A 17,457-nucleotide genomic window follows, 5' to 3' on the forward strand; every position below is an offset into this window, starting at 1 on the left:
AGAAGGCTGGAGGTTGCTCTGCCTGTGCCGGGGCTGCAGGGAAGACTCGGCTTCCCAGAACCTGGAATAGGTGCTAAAACACTACCTCAAAGGGCACATCTCAAAATAAATTGATGGGGCTGTTTTAAAGCACTTTGCAGACCCCGGTAGCATGAAAGTCCAAGCAAGCCATCTTCTGGTCAATGCCTATTCGCCATGAACCAAGAGGACAACTTAAAATTGGGACGGAGAGACTAGAGAGGGGATAGAGGGGAGGAAATAAAAGTTAGTCATGGTGGAAAGCAGCCTATCTCACAAACACACACATTAGTCCGGGAGAGTATGGATGAAGCAGAAATCCCATACTCTAATTCAAATAAATCTCTGCTATTCCGACAGAATGGGGACTTTCAGAACAGAAAACACAGGAAGAGAATTTAGGCTCCTTGCCTGAGCCCAAGTACTATCAGTGGCAAAGCCAATTTCTGACCTTACATTACTGCAAACTAACCTCTAGATAACATCTGACACCCCATAGGACTGCACACAGCAATATCCTGCTTTTAAATGCCAGCCTGCTAGGAATAAGAATCACCAACATACTCTGAAGTGTCATGTAAATGCTCAAAGAATGAAAATGAATCACAGCAGGAAGGAAAAACTTAGCAGTTTAATGTAGTATTAATTATGGTTTCTTGTGACCAAGAAGGAACCTCAGCAAGAAGCAGAACTGCTCTCGTTTGGCAGCAGCGCCGCAGAAGCTCTACCAGATATTGCCCTGAGGAGGAGCAGGCTGGGGTTACATGCTCAATTGAGTAATTTCCAAGTACCACCTGCATCTCCTGAGTCCGAGATACAAAGATGCTTGGCTTCCCAACCTCCAAAGGGCTGCACAGGAAGCTATTCATGCTCTGTACCTTCGCAAACAAATTGGAAGTACGCTTACTTAGTCACCCCACCCATATGAGAAACCAAGACTCCAGCCTCAATTCTACCCTTAGAATCACAGAACGGTTTGGGTGGGGAGGGACCTTTAAAGGCCACCCAGCCCAACCCCCTGCCGTGAGCAGGGACACCTTCAGCCAGAGCAGGTTGCTCAGAGCCCCGTCCAGCCTGGCCTTGGGTATTCCCAGGGATGGGGCATCGACCACCTCTCGGGGCAGCCTGGGCCAGGCTTTCACCGCCCTCAGCGTGAACAATTCCTTCCTTCTCTCTAGTCTGAATCTCCCCTCCTTTAGTTTAAACCCATCACCCCTTGTCCTGTCGCTGCAGGCCCTGCTAAAAACTCTGTCCCACCTTTCTCATCAGCCCCTTCAAGCCCTGAGAGGCCGCAATAAGGTCTCCCCGCAGCCTCCCCTTCTCTGGCTGCACAACCCCAGCTCTCCCAGCCCGGCCTCGCAGCAGGGGGGCTCCAGCCCTCGGAGCATTTTGGTGGCCTTAAAATGTGGCCCCTTCTACCCCTGCAAGGAGAAAAGTCTTTACCAGCATTTGCAGGACGCTTTGGAGCTCCAGGGTGAAGTGCAACCTCAAAGCATGAACACCTCAGGTTATTAATCCACTATATTAAGTCCTGTCACTATTGACACTATTTTACTACTCTACACAGAAATGCATGCACGCAGAGCAAATATTACGCCAGCAAGCACAGCATGTGCAAGGAAGGGCTCCTCCTTCGGCCAGGCTCCCCGGTGCCCTAGCTCCGGTGGCACTGGCTGAAGGTTACTTGGCATAAATGCACACCGCGCTCACCAAGTTTTACTTCAGTTTTACACTGCGTAACTTGCCGAGCTGATGAGAGAGGAGATCCCAAAGATGGAAACCAACCGCCTCACATGACTTCTTAATAAAGACACTTCCTCAGACATGTGCTTTGCAAAAACAAAACATCTATAACAAAAAAAGAGAGATTGCTCAATGTAACAATTGCTTTCATCTTCAAGGCATGTCCAAGCTTTTTGAGTTACTGAACTTTTAAGCACGGCTACAGGAAACGTGTTTTATAAGGTTATACAAAGAGATGCCATTCGCATGGCGGCACTGCTGGGGGATGCTGGGCGTGGAGCACTCCTGGTACCCGGCAGGATGCTCTGCTCGTCCGGGCTGCCCTGGCTAACGCTGCCGTTTGCTTCACATGGAAGTGCTTCACCCCGACTGTGCTTACAGTACAGCAGACCGGCCTGGAAGCGACACCGTCCATTTGAAATCTGATTAAAAACCTGAATTTTATGTAGCTTCGGTGATAGAGGCAAACAGCCGTCCGCCCCCCCCCCAGCCCCCCCAACCAGGTTTTTCCAAATACTGTTCTCTTCATGCAAACGCAGAATGGCTTACGTTTTCTTGACTGTTTATCCCCTTCTTGATTCACCCAGAGCACCACATTTCCATCTGGATAGATTCGCCAAGCAACACATTTGAGGAACATAAGGATTTTATAGGTCTTCACGGTTTTTTTTTGTTTTCCTTAGAGACCTGCCGCTAGAGTCAGCTCCGAACCCTGACCCAAAACCTGGTATACATCTAAACACCGCTTTCCGCTTTTGAAGGAAAAGCTTACACCCTTTCGCAGCTGCATCCCACTCGCTGGGGAGGGAGAGCAGACCAGCGAGGGTGCTGGGGCAGCCTTTTAGCAATACATTTATCCAACACACGATTTCTCTTTTTTTTTTTTTTTTTTTTCCGCTTTACCGCACCAAAACTGATCTGCTTCTTCGTTATATAATTTCTACTTACGTTCTCCTTTAGGCTTTCTCCTTGAAGCAGGCTGCAGAGAGCTCAGGAGCAGGAGCTCTGCAACAAAGGCATCTGCCATCGGAAGCTTGCAAAAGTTCAGCAGCACCCGCTGGGAAATACTCCCCCAAAATACATTAATTTGCAGAGAAAAAGAAGACAGGGCTTCGTTTCATACCACCTGTCCTCCGCATCGCCTCCAAGTTGCACAGAAACACCACGAGCCGTTTTGTTTCACGTGCATGCAAATGACTGACATGATTAAAACGCCACAGGCTGAATTGCGGAGAGTCCCCTCCGCTAAGCTGAAGCTAAAGCTAAGCTTAGCTAAAGCTAAACCGACAGCATTTGGCACCCGCTTTGCCTGGTGCCGGGCAGCAGGACCGGACCCGCACCCTCCGCGAGCACAAGCGCTGCAGGCACGGACGCAACCTCCCCCCCCCACCCACCCCGGCTGCTAATTCTTAGGTTTGCAAAAAACCAATAAGCATTAATAGAAGAGCAGAAAAAGAGGTAAGGCATTAAAAAAGATGGAGAGATTTGTAATTAAGTCCTAAGAACGAAGAAATAGGACGGGGCAGTACCACAAACTGCACCCTCGCTTCAAGAAACCGCAGGGAAATTATGCACGGGGTGCATGTCCTGCCCTAAATACAGCGGGTGTGTTAAAAAAAAAACCAGAGTGATGATCAAGTGTATTTAAATGGGGAAAAAAGGTAAGTTCGTACCACAGAAATGGGTCTAAAAGTGCCTCGACAAGGAAAAATGAACGGCTCTTGTAAAGAGCCGGAGCGTGAGCACATGTAGGCAAATGCCCGGAGGAAAGGGGAAAACCAGGAGGGGGTCAGGGGAGTCCAGCTCCCTTGTGGAGGGAACGTGAGGCTAAACTAATTAAAATGCACAGCCCTTGGAGAGTTTGGGGAGGGAAGTACTGCAGAATTAAGTCCAAAATGATGTTACTAAATCACAGATATTAATAGCAGAAGAGATCCACAAGTATCTGGTCTGTTAAAATGGAGGGCAAGAGATGCTCAAGCCGTTTCACAACACATCACAGAAAGCAACTGCATTAAAATCCTTTGCCGATGCTACTCAGAGCTCCTTAAAACTGTTTCTACAATACAAAAATAGTCAAGTGCCTGAGAAAATACAGCAAAATGGCTGGGCTGCTCCACATAATGTTTCCAAAAAGTAGGACATCCTTTGAAAGACACTGGATCCCACCGAGGTGACAAAGGGCTGTGAGCTATAAGTAACCCGGTGTCACTTTTGTTGAATTCTCCCCCAAAATTCTTCACTGCTCCAGAGAAAATAACTTCTTGCTTCGTCCGCTGAATTACGAATCATTGCTAATGAATTCAACGGCTCCAAGAAGCGCAAGAAATGCAAGCAGAAGACCCAATCTTTTAAAGAAAACATCAACTGGGAAATAAAAGGGGGGGGGGGGGGGGGGGGGGCGGAATCCTACCTGGCTATAAATCCCTGGAATTTGGGAGAAGATAAAATATCTTCCAGCACAAACTGGAAAAAGTGAAGGCCAGCTTATGTAACAAAACTTGTGCACATAACAAACACATCCTCTGTGCAACTGTAAAGTCAGCATTGCAAAAACGTTTCTGCGGCAGCGTGCTGAAGCTGCCAGCAACACTTTGTTTGAAAAGGGAAGATGAAACTCAATGTAAAAAAAATAACCCAGAAAAAAAAAAAAAACAAAAACCAAAAAAAACCCCAACCCCTGGTATTTATTAAAGCATTAAGAAAGACGAAAAAATATGCTGGTTCACAATGATCTGTAAATGTGCGTGGGGCTAAATTTCAGGACCGCAAAACAGATGTGCGCGCAATTCCCGCAGCTGCACGAACAATACAGGCAAATAAGACGGCTCCGGCACTTCAGTGTGAAGTTCATGCTGGTGCAAGGATACGGCTTATTTTATACCCATGCCATCACACTATGATATAAGTAACGGTTTTATTTTCCCCTCCATAATTAAAGCCTGTGAAAACAAAGCGATGAAAAGACTCAGCTGTGGCACGGCACTCGCTGGCTGCTGCAGCGCAGGGAAGGCTGGGGCTGGAGATGCCGCCTTTAGAAGATGGCAGCTCTGTGACACCTGGGTAATCACAGCCGAATCCTATTAATTGAGTTAATATTTAAAATATTTGGCCTTGGGGGCTCTTTTCATGAGGAATAGAGGCTATTCCTCCCCTTGCTCTAGGGGATGGCGGTGGAGGCGCCAGGGAAGGACACGACAGCTGCCCCAGCAAAGGGCGATGCCACCCTGGGCGGTCAAGCTGGAAGGTGACACCTGTCCTTGGATGGAGAGCACGGCAACATGAGCATCCACCTGCGAAAAGATCTCTTATATGTTTTATGAAGTCGCATACCTATTACAGGCAGAAGAAGGGAAACCCCGAACTATCATTTTTGAGAAACGCTGCACCACCAACCCCAAATATCAAAGAGCAAACCGATAATTAATGGACAAGTCTCACCCCCCTGTCCTTGCATCAAGGCAACCAGCCCTTTCCTTCACTAAATTACTCTTAGAAACAACAAAGAATTAGGCTGTAACATACACTTTTAAGTTTTATTCTCCTCCTCAAAACCACAGCTTTGAAAGGAGAACGTGCCAGAGGTGGACACCCCACCACACTGGAAAGGAAAGTTCATTGCAACCACCTGTAACACTCGTGAGCAGGACAAACGGCTCTCACCAGGCCTCCTGGCGAGGAGGATGCCATTCTTACACATTAGAGCAGACATTTAGTTAGCTGTCATGAAATATTTATTAGTCTGCTGATGAGTTAATTAAAAATTTTAATAAGATTTCTGTACTTACTAGAATTATTTACCCCATGTACAGTCACGGTGTTGACAATAGATGGGTAGGTGGTATATGGAGTCATTTCGGTTTTGTAATGACTTATCTACTTGTCTGCAAATGCTCTAATCATTACTAACAGCTGTAAAATTTATCTGTCCTTCATATTTAACATGCCAAAGAGTTGCTAAATCGCTTCTACCCTGTCATTCACCCATTATTACTCCATCATTTTCGAAGATCACTGCAGCATCCCAAACCCAGGCCTAGGTACAAGTAGATGACTGATGAAATACTTCGCTCCCAACACTCCCATTAATAACGGCAGGGTGGAAAAGGTCGAGAGTTTAACTGCAGACCCTCTCAGGAAACAAGAAGCAAACAACATCTAATTGTAATGAAGTATTTTCATCTGCTGGAGAAATAGGGATGCGATGGGATTACCATAGTGTTGTGCAGCAACGCCATTCTTCATGGTATAGTCATAAATAACATTCTTTCACGAGGTGGAAAAGCTCTTCCCCCCCCGTTTTTACAGCAGCCAGGAGACTGCTGCGCAGCTGTATTTTCCATCTAAAGATAGACGGAGTCCAGAGAAATACAGAGCGAAGGGAGCTCATTTGTGACATTATACTATTATATTTAAGAAAAAACCCGCTGCAGCTGTATCTGTATATCATCACTCTGACATGTGCTTGGGTCTTTAATTACTTACTTTCATGAATTAAAGACACAGGAGAGAGGGATTAAAGATGAGACTGCAGAACGCAAGGAGACAACAAATGTAAGAAATTTGGAGGAGTCTCCCATTCAAGCGAGATGAGAGTCAGCAAAATTCGGCGGCTTCGCTTCCCTCTCTTCTGCAGGGATCAAAGCAGGGAGAAATGTGAACGCTCTGAAGTTACAAAGGCGTCTGAAAACCCTAATGAGCATTTTACACCGCAGATGCGTGAGCAGAGCTTTGCTCGGCGCCGTGCGAGGCAGAAGCTGCAACACAACCAACTTTAAATGTCCTCAGATTTCTAAATAGCTTAAAATGGGCTGCCGGCGAGAAAGGCACAGCAAAGCCATCTGCTCGCTTATGGTGCAGTAAAAGGGAAGGGATTTCTACTAGAAATTAATGTCATTAAACCCAACTGCTGACCACTTGCGTGGCCACTCGTAATACCTTGCCCTGCTCCCTAAGGGGTTTCTCCATGCCTTGAAACCAATCCATGGATCTGGACCGTAATTTCCTATAAGGTTTAGCGAATTCCTATTTTCTTTGTTCATCAGTTACCAAGAGTTGCGTGTCTGCTTTACAAATACTGTGCATTTAAATCTCAAATATTTTGGAGAATGACCGGGAAATTGAGGTCGAGCCTTGGGATGTCTCCGGTCCAACCTGCTCCAGGTCAGCTCTGGGCTCTGCCCTCAGGGTGAAGAAGTTTTTCCTTGTCCCAGCTTCATTGAGGAGAATTCTCTGTTTACGACTCTCATATAATAAACTGTCAGGAACACCACGGGGTTTTGTTCTAACGTTTGTCAGGCTCTGGGATGACAGTTCCTTGCACAAGAGCATCCATTTCCTTCGTGGTTCTTTCATTTGTGTAATTGTGGGGTTTGAACTGCCCATTCAAGATTTTTCCTGTGATCCTTTAGGAGTGTTTCTTGAAGTCTGTTTGTTAAATCTTCCACTGCAAGTATGAAGTCTCACTTATTTTCCATCCCTGGACTATTTACTATCACGGTGGCCATAAATTTAAGGCTGCTTAAATCAGGATTTGATTCCAATATCTTAATAAAAGATTTCCCCTTCATTTGCTACATGTTCAGAGATACACAGCAACTGCTCAGCTGTACAAATCCAATGCTAAAAGACACACCATCCATCCGATATTCCGTTACTTTGTTATTAAAATTTGCTAATTAGTTTGCCTTTCCCTCTTCACACTTGAGCTTAAGACAGCAGAGAATTTCCCTACAGATAAAATTGGTCCCTTCTTAACAACCCATTCACGCTTCTAAAAGGAATATGCTTTCTCCCAGGTGACATTTTGATATGAACTGTAACAAGCAACAGGGCAATTTTCCTTTGATTTTGAATTTCATTTTAACTTCGCCAAATATATTTCAATATACATTCCACAGTTCATCTGTAGCTGGGATTCGTGACAGCTCCATTAAACAAATGTATGCCTTTCATTGTATAAAGAAACTCCCGGATAACAAGGTAGAGGAAGCAGGGGTGGGGAGGGAAAGCACATTAAAGCTACGGCGTTATTCACCTCACGAGACTTCTCTGAAATCTGCAAGGGGAGTCTAGGGTCTTTAGGAACATAAAGGAAAAAAAGCATCTATGAGGACTTTGCTATATATTCCTACATATTGTTGCTATATGTTCCTACAGCCTCGTCCTCTTCGCAACAGCTAGCGCTCTCCTAACTCGCAACTCCAAGAGGTATGCAAATTCAAGGAGGAGAGCGAGCGTTATAAATATAAGGGAAAAAAACTCATTTTCTGGAAAAAACATCACTTGCCTTTTTGCCTCAGAGAGACAAGGTTAGCTACCCTACTGCCACAGACCCAGGCAGAGCCACTCTGCAGCCTCTCCATCCTGCTCCAGCCGGCCATCAGATGATGCAGACAATTTCTCTGCAGATGTTGAATTTCACCCCGAGTTGATAATTCATACCGGCAACATACTCTGAAGTTATAAGCACCATTTGAGGTGCTTTAAGATGTCGGCACATCAGGGAAGACGAGGACAGGATGCCACGGACGAATGCTGATCAAGGATGAGGAAAATTAAGATTTGCATTCCAAATCACCAGGATTTCATGGGTGTCGTGCTCCTAAAACTTGCTTGTAATGAAAATTATTGACCAGTATTTCTGGTTCTTGGAAAGTGCTATCGCAGATGACACCACTGTCTCCGGCTCACAAGACTGACTCAAGAGTAAATAATAATTTAAACCAGTATTCAGGCAAAACTGCCAAGAAATACTTTAAATTTTGGTCTTTCCCTGATGGCAGCAGACGCGTGCGTGTGTGTTTAATGCGTATGCCTTCACTGTCAAACCACAGGAACTAGGTATCGATAGTTTTCTTTCTGAGAAGCAAACAAAGCCGTGTACTTAGTAAAACCTCACCAGCGCTGGTGAAAGGTATTCGCCGACAACTCAGCACGGAAGGAAAAAAACACCAGAAAAATTCTTCTCGCTTTTTGTCAGCCAAGCGGTAGCTTTGAGGTTTCGTGTTTATCTCTTGAAAGTTTACCAGAAACAGATCTTACCACTCTCCTGAGTTATTGACAAGTGGTTACACAACCCCGTCAGCTCTAAAAAAATGTTTTTAGTGATAACTGGAAGATAAAAAAGATTTCTCCAACTAAAAGCACAAATAGTCCTTACTAAGGGTTTAACCTTAGCAAAGTTAATCTAAACTTTTCCTCTTTCAAAGACAAAATCAAAAGTAGGGAAACAAAAAAGGCAGTTCTAAGCAGGTTTATTTGTTATTTTTAGACCATAGAAGGACCTCCTTTTCAGATATCGTGCTGTGCCACGCTCTCCCCAGAAGCTGCCGCGAAGGGCACGTCTGCTGAAGGCTAGGGGAGCGATGACTGCAGCCAGCCAGGAGCAGAACCTGCCTCTTGCAGGGTTAAACTTGCTCACGGTCCCCAGCGCTACTCCCAGCTGGCTTCACCCCATCTAGAAGCCTTCGGACAGAAGACAAAACCTCATGGGAGGAGGAGGAAGCCCCTCCGGAATGGAGAGCTATCACCCCATGAACACAGCCAGGCAATGCCCGTGAGGGGGTGTCCCTGCCCAGCAAGACTAACACTCGCCCACAGTTTTTATTATTTATGGTGATTTTTTCTTTTAATCATTCCACGCCGAGTAAACAGAACTGTGCTTCGTACAAAGGGCTCCCTGTCCAAAGGGAGATCAGTCACAAGTGATGTCCCTCAGGGGTCCATACTGGGACTGGTACTGCACCATATCTTCATCAGTGACCTAGATGGTGAGATCGAGTGCGCCCTCAGCGAGTTTGCAGATGGCACCGAGCTGAGTGGTGCAGCCGACACACCTGAGGGACGGGACGCCACCCAGAGGGACCTGGGCAAGCGGGAGAGGTGGCCACATGTGAACTTCATGAGGTTCAACAAGGGCAAGTGCAGAGTCCTGCACTTGGGTCGGGGCAGCCCCTGGGATCAATCCAGCCTGGGGGATGGAGGGGTGGGGAGCAGCCCTGCCCAGAAGGACTTGGGGGCGCTGGGGGGTGAAAGGCTGGACACAAGCCGGCAGCGTGCGCTCGCAGCCCAGACACCCAGCCGTGCCCTGGGCTGCATCCCCAGCAGCGCGGGCAGCCGGGCGAGGGAGGGGGTCCTGCCCCCCTGCCCTGCTCTGTGAGACCCCCCTGCAGCGCCGCCTCCAGCTCGGGGCTCCTCAGCACGGGACAGACACGGGGCTGTTGGAGCGGGGCCAGAGGGGGCACAGAAATGCTCCGAGGGCTGGAGCCCCTCTGCTGCGAGGCCGGGCTGGGAGAGCTGGGGTTGTGCAGCCGGGGAAGGGGAGGCTGCGGGGGGACCTTATTGCGGCCTTTCGGGGCTTGAAGGGGCTGATAAGAAAGGTGGAGGAAGACTATTTAGCAGGGCCCGTAGCAACAGGACAAGGGGCAACAGTTTAAACTGAAAGAGGGCAGGATTAGACTGGACATAACGAAGCAATTTTTTACCATGAGGGTGGTGAGACACTGGCTCAGGTTACCCAGAGTTGTTGTGGATGCTCCACACATCACTGGAATTATTCAAGGTCAGGTTGAACAGGGCTCTGAGCAACCTGATCTAGTGAAAGACGTCCTTGCCCACAGCAGGGGGTTGGACTGGATGACCTTTAAAGGTCCCTTCTGACCTAAACCATTCTGTGATTCTGAGTCTAATCCTGCCAACCTCTGGATCATCTTCTATGAACAAAAAAGGCAGAATTTCTCATACTTCTCTGGCTTACGGAGGCAGCAACCACAGCCGTGTCTTGCAGGGAGAATCAGCAGTGGCTGGTGTCTCACCTCCAGAGAGCTGACAGCCAACGGGAAGCCCGACACCGAAGAGGTGACCTTGAGAAGGTCAGAGCAGGAGCTAACACAAACTGACAAAGAGGTACCAAAATAGCTAAAATAATGAAAGAAAGTAAACAGGCACCGATTTATAACCTTACATCCACAGGAAGGGCTTGTACAGCAAATACTACATTAGGCAAAGAACAGAAAATCGTTACATCTCAAAAACTGATGGACTCACTTGAGTGTGGTTTCCAGTTAAACGATACATCTTCTTTGTGGCCCAGGCAGTAGAAATTCCTCGAGAGCAGCAGAGAACCCAGCAGACTAAATAGCCATTAACTTATCCAGCATCATCTACCGTCCTGTTGGACGCTGATTACAATCCTGCTCAGCCAAGACCCAAACATGTTTCCACCCCGTCTCCACGGCACAGCAAGACCTACCTACATGGTGGAGCTGGAGACAGCAATGAATTAAGCTTCCGTTGTTCAGCGAACCAGCGCAGACCCAGAGGAAGGGGTTACAACCTGCATTAATGCTGTAGCCATACACTAAAGGTGATGATAAATTGACCACTGCAGAAATGGCTGCGGTAGATTAACACATTCCCGTTCCCGGATTGTCTGTGAAGAGGATCCCGCACTGGCAGCTGAAGGGTTCACGCGAGCATTTCTCATGTGCTTCAGCACAAGAAGCTTGGGTTGAAAAACCACTGGAGAGTGATCGGCCCAGCGCAGAGGGCTCAGCCGCGCTGCAGATGAGGAGTGCTCACAAAAACCGTGCTGTTGCATGAACTCATGGGGGCCACCAGCTTTGCCATGTAGGTGGTGACCGACAGCGGAGGGACAATGACATCTCAGACCTTGGCTCGGTTTCTGCAGCTTGTGCCTGGTCACGGTCAAAGAATTAGGCTGGGTTTGTGTAGGAATGTGAAAGCCTAAGAAAAAGGTGAATTTGCTTAAAATTTCAAGGAGTAGTAAGGCAAATGGATGTAGTGGTTTGTTGCAAAAGATAAGCAAACCCACAATCTGGGTATTAAAACAAAGTTCTCAAAACAGACTTAATCAAAGCTCCTGGGCAAGCAATGTTTAATGGAAGATGGACAAACCCTTACTTAGTCTCATTTTTTGAAAGAGCTAAGTACCAAAAGTTCTGCTTAATGGAAGAGGTGTGTGTCTCAAATACTTTTCTGTATAAACAAAGCACCCAATCTGACAGTCCAACTACAGGACTTAGGTGTGAAAACAAAAGCATCTCCTGGTATTTTTAGACAAAAAGGAACAGAAAGAGTTCTCAGATGTGAAACTACAATCAGCTCCCGTATCAAAACAGTTCTTCCTTAATTTTGCACAGAAGAGCCAAAGTCACTAGCAGACATCTGAAATCCCATCAACTGTTTTCTTCTCAACATATGCTTGAAACTTTTGTCTTTAGCATCGCGCAGGTGCCTCTAACATATAAACATCTAACAGAAAGAGGTATTTCGACATTATGCAAACAAGGACTGGAGAAGGGGAGGCTGCGGGGAGACCTTATTGCGGCCTCTCAGGGCTTGAAGGGGCTGATAAGAAAGGTGGGACAGAGTTCTTAGCAGGGCCTGTAGTGACAGGACAAGGGATGATGGTTTCAAACTGAAAGAGGGGGTATTTAGACCAGACAGAAGGAAGAAACTGTTTATGCTGAGGGCGGTGAAAGCCTGGCCCAGGCTGCCCCGAGAGGTGGTCGATGCCCCATCCCTGGGAACACCCAAGGCCAGGCTGGACGGGGCTCTGAGCAACCTGCTCTGGCTGAAGGTGTCCCTGCTCACGGCAGGGGGTTGGGCTGGGTGGTCTTTAAAGGTCCCTCCCCACCCAAACCGTTCTGTGATTCGATGACTGCAGCAGAATCAAATGACCAAATAAAACCAAATGGGGGGAGACTCGGGTAAGACTCAAACACCTTCAAAAGGGTGAATGTTTTTAATATAAACTGTTTTGCCAGTGGCAGCTGGCTATGATATCTTCACGAGAAATATGAAATGTGTTGGGGGCCTCCACGTGCTCATTCTAGCTTTTCTTCTTAAAAAAAGGAAAAAACAAACCCCAAGAAACCAAAAAGACTCAACCCTTCAGCATCTGTATTTGGCAACCTAAAGAGAGAAACGCATCTCCTGTTATTGTGGCCGCAGGCTGGCCAGCAGAAGTACAAGAAGCCCAACCTGAAGATACAATATTGCCTGTGGGTGTCCTCGACAAAGAGGCAGAAGCTTCAGTCCTCTCCCTGCACGTGGTCCACAGCAGCTGTCCTGTCCATTCTCTACCAGGCAACCCAGAGAGCCTTTTCCAGTGGGCACGGAGGGGGTTCCAGGTTTGTTTGTCGTCTTTGATTTTTAAAATCAAGGCTCCAGGAGTGCCCCAATGGCTTTAATTTGTACGTGGCGAAACAAGCCTGGGATTTCTTCTTTCTAAGTCCCCAAAAGTGCTGCGCGTATCTTTGTCTTGATCAGCAGGACTCCGTTTCAAATACATGGCTGAAACAACATCCCTCTCTAAAACTAACAAAAGAGGTAGAAGAACAGATGATTTAGAAGCATGGTGACTGCCAAGCACGTCATCCATGTCCTTCCTACCCCGCCAGCAGCCCCCGGGAAAAGAGAACGGCAAGGCAGAGGTTACGACTTCAAGGAAACTCACCTACGGTAAATACGTCTCATGAGATACCGTTTATAAAGTGTTGCAACACTTGAAAACGCTGTTAACAGCAGGAAATCTATTTAAAGTGGAAGGAATATGATCATTAAGGAATAAAGAGGGAGTTTCAGCTCAGCAAAGACCTAGGGCTAGGGTGGGGGAGGGAGCGTCTTGGCAATTGCATTTACATTTTTTCATCTCACAGCCCCATCGCAGGATAAAGGGGATGGGAACTCAATCACGGCAACTGGATTTCACGCCAAGCCAAAAAGTCCATTTGCTAGAGGAAAGAACGAAATTTAATAAGATTGGGGGGGGGGGGGGTGAGGGGAATAAGGAAAGGCTGGGAGGTGCCAGGTGGGATGAAGGCAGGGCTCCCCCCGGCTCACTGCAGGGGCTAGGCCGTCAGTCCCCTAAATTAGGGGAAATCCAGAGCAGCTGAAGAGGCACCTCACCCTTAAAATTAATCTAGAACTCACTCGTCCTCTCTGCAACGATATCCAATTTCATAGTGAAGAGTTTAACCCTTTACTTGCCTGCGCTGCATCCATCGAGCTGGCTGACTTTAAGAGATGTCTCAGGTAAAGCCTGGCCACTGCTGGGTGAGCAATTTGTACTGATTGTTTTGGAGAGCTGGGGTGGGAAAGAAGAAAAATGAAGAAGAAAAGCTGTGTACAGCCCAGCCTGCAGCACGCTCCAGCCCAAGACCCTTAGCCTGCAAGCTCCCAGCCTGGGCAGGTATTGATCTGCTCCTGGAAAGCAGGAGGCCGGCAGCAGGGAGAACACACCACCGCCTTGCTAGGCCACCTCTCCAAAAGCTCAGATACTGGACAGAAAAATAAAGACATCTTAAGAGTTGTAGGAGCCAAGATATTTTGTTTGTGTGTAATACGGCTTACCCGCTTCCAATCAAAAAGTAGCTGTTATGTCCAGAGGGAAAGGTGATCTTTTTGCGGTGAAAAATCTGGAATCCAACTGTGCATTTATCAGGCAAAGTGCAGTTTAATAATTAACTCTGAGTAGCAGTTCCAGCACTGGATCAGGGCTCTGCTGGTTTCTTACCACTCGCAGGCAGCCCCCCAGCTCCCCTCCACACTGGCAGCTCCGAGCTAACAGTCAGGACAGCACACAGCAATACAGAAGTTATACTATTTCCAAATTTTACAGCCGTGCCTAAGTACCGCCATTATTTGTGCTACGAATGTAAGACTCTGAGGCAGAGAGCAAAGAGCCGTGCCCAAAAACGCGTGTCAAACACTAGGCAGAGAGAGAGAGCAGGGCAGGGGGGTACAGCTCCCAGCTACCTCTACCCCTGTGCCCCATCTTGGGCATCCAATTATCCACCCTCATGCCACCAAATCGATCAGGGGAGGACATCTGGAATGGGGCACTGACATCTCCAAGCCACCACAGTCCCTGCTGCAGCGATCATCCCACCACAGTTTAGGGAAGCAGCCAACTCAAGGACAGAAACCAGGTGGCCAAAGCAGCCTGTGGAGGACATACATCACCAGTATCCTACTGGTACCAGTATTTACACTGCTCTGAAGAGAAGCATTGAGCCATGCTCTATCCAGAAGGAAATATCCCATTTTCCATGGCATCCCAGCCAAAACCAGCTCTGATGCAAAAGTTTCTTGCAACACCAGCTATTTCAGATGGGGATCATGATACATGCAATATAAAACTTCATCAGACAAAAGCAGCTGTAGTGATATATGCAATTTTTGCCTTACGACACGCCAGCTAGAAGCTGGTTTTCTGGGGGAGTTAGCAGGGGTACAGGTTCCCCGCTCTCCTGCGTACTCACGGTCCACAGCAGTAAGCACTCCCAGTCTTGATGGAGAGAGGCTGCAAAGCCCACAGCCGTACAGTAGCTGCAGCCAACACATCATCCAACTGCTATTTGTTTTACCATTTTGTCCATTACTAAATATATTCTACTGTCCTTCCGAGTTACCGCTCCATTACAACAATTTTCCTTTAAGATATTGCCAGCTGTGGGCAAACCACAGAAGTGTTCAAGTTGTTACACGCATCAACTAGTAAAAGCTACAAGGACGCTGAGTACACACTTCTTGCTCTGGAAGTTGTAGTAGCCTTTGTCATAAAACATTTTGATTTCCCAAGTTTGTGACTGTTAAAATTCTCTAGTTATGGACTCACTTCACCTGATCAACACCGCGAGCCTGCCTACAGCATAACACTGACTTCCCAAAACCACATATTATTCTTTAGCACAAATCCTTCGCATACCATTCTGCCACTGCAGCAATTAGCTATTCAATTTTGCAAAACATATTGAGAAAGCGCAGTTGATTCAGGCAATAATTTCATCTTTATGAGCTTTTAAAACAACTCTCGCAGCTATGAATGCAATGCAGACTGACTGCACATCTCACGTATGGAAAACAACCCAAAGGATGCCAAGGACAGAGAAAAACAGTGACTTTTGCTTTCAGCAGTCTCAATAATTAATTCCGCATGAAGAGGCGCTCCAGCAAAAACCACCTCCATGACAGGTTTAAACATTTTCCGCCAGAGGAAAGAAGACATGGAGACCCACAACCTTACCTCTATCTCCCCGAGGTGAAAGATGGTTCATGGGAAAAACTGGACTCTTCGGTTAATTAAACAGCAGAACAACAGAATCCTAGAGCCTCAGCAAATGCAGGCATCGACCTTCCATAGGCGGTCTTCACATGAACTCTTCTGATCTCTTCTGACCAGCATCAATTACTGAATCCTGCAGAGGAAAAGACAGTTTGTCTGCATTGTCTTTCATTTATCTTTCAAATTATTATTCATGCGATGTAATTTTCAGTGTTTTGAGTAGAAAACCAGCAAAGTTGAGGTCAACTATTAATTCACAGCAGCATCATTAATAACTTGCTGACCCTTTCAATACTATCAATTGCATGGTATCTTTTTTATTTCATTGGAAAAGAGCTCATCAAGGCTCCTCAAGCTTTAAGCTACTTGGGGAAATAGAGTAAATGAAAGCTTAATACTCCAACCAATACGTTTTCTTTTTTAAAATTCTCCCCTCCCTCTCTGCCAATGCCACTCCTAAGAAATAAAGATTACCCTCCAGAAAAACACAGCACAGATCTAGTAGCAAATCTGCCATAGCGAGACAGCATCTACGCAACACGGGAGATAAAAACTAGCACCAGAAAATTACAGTTGGTGTTTACAGCCAACAGGCTGCAGACCACCGCCGAACTCATAAAACTCAAAGATAATGAGATCCTTCCCTGCCTCACAAAGGCACGGAGAGTAAATTGCTGTTGTTACCAAGCATTAAGCTAGAACTGGATCAAGGGGATTTCTCCAGTTCCTCCTCTCGCGCAGACATTCTGTATTGCCGTCGATAAGCCAGGTAGCCTCTGAACCTGAGAGAAACATAAATATTTCTCTCCCGAAGCACGTACGCCATAAAATGACACCAACACTGCAGTATGCCCATTTTCTTCAGCTATCCCCTCTCCTGTAAGTCCCACCAGTCCGAACCTTGGTCCTCTCGAGCTGTGGCTTGCAAAGACCTTCCTTGGTTGAAAAACCTACGTTCATAAAATAGGGCTCTTCAAATTGTGATGCGCTGCCTGAATTCTCATCAAAAAGTAAGTAATTTAAAAAAAAAACAACATGGAAACACTGAGATGAGCTTCATCATCTTTCTTCCAAGCCACTCCACACGGTTTCTACAGCCAAGCTTGCTACCAACCCTATCAAATGCTCCGAGACAGAAGTCTCAATATTGCTTTTGAACTTTGATTTGCAGTAGCTATAGGATGCTATTCATCTTCATCAACCTTAGGCACCCAAGAGCTGGCTGGAAATCGGAGCTGGTAATTCCAGGGTCCCTCTGTAGTCAATAAACAGGTCCACGAATCTCCCCTTGGAGATGCCAGATTGGGATGTCTGCAGGTCCCCAGCAGCCCAACTGGCCCCAAAGGCTGGCTGCTGCTTCAGCGGATCAGGTCTGGTCCCCAAGGAACCACCAGGTTCGGAGTCCACATTAAATTACTTCCAGGATCTGTCTATATTCTTTTTTTCTCCTCTCTCTCACAGGGCTGCTAGGATTACTGGGTTAAATTTATACCTCTAAACGCGAGCATCTAAAGTTAGGTGAGGGGAGTACCACCATTAGTTCAAAACCATCACCGCTCCTGCTATTACAAAAGAAATTACTTACATGGACACGGTCGTTAGAA

At 46.8% G+C, this 17,457-nt stretch overlaps 1 protein-coding gene across 5 annotated transcripts in view; it reads right to left on the minus strand.

The window, feature by feature from the left end:
* Positions 1 to 17,457, minus strand: part of NCOA1 (nuclear receptor coactivator 1) — a 188,282-nt gene that overhangs the window by 117,231 nt on the left and 53,594 nt on the right. For 4 of the 5 annotated variants that reach the window (XM_075086485.1, XM_075086480.1, XM_075086487.1 and 1 more), the window contains exon 2: positions 15,815 to 15,986. The gene's annotated coding sequence lies outside the window, so the exon portion shown is untranslated. Of the gene's footprint in view, positions 1 to 14,139; positions 14,200 to 15,814; positions 15,987 to 17,457 lie in introns of those variants that run through there. The other variant, XM_075086483.1, reaches the window with a different exon arrangement.

This window comes from Phalacrocorax aristotelis, chromosome 3 (genome assembly GCF_949628215.1).
Source record: "Phalacrocorax aristotelis chromosome 3, bGulAri2.1, whole genome shotgun sequence".
Classification (NCBI taxonomy): domain Eukaryota; kingdom Metazoa; phylum Chordata; class Aves; order Suliformes; family Phalacrocoracidae; genus Phalacrocorax; species Phalacrocorax aristotelis.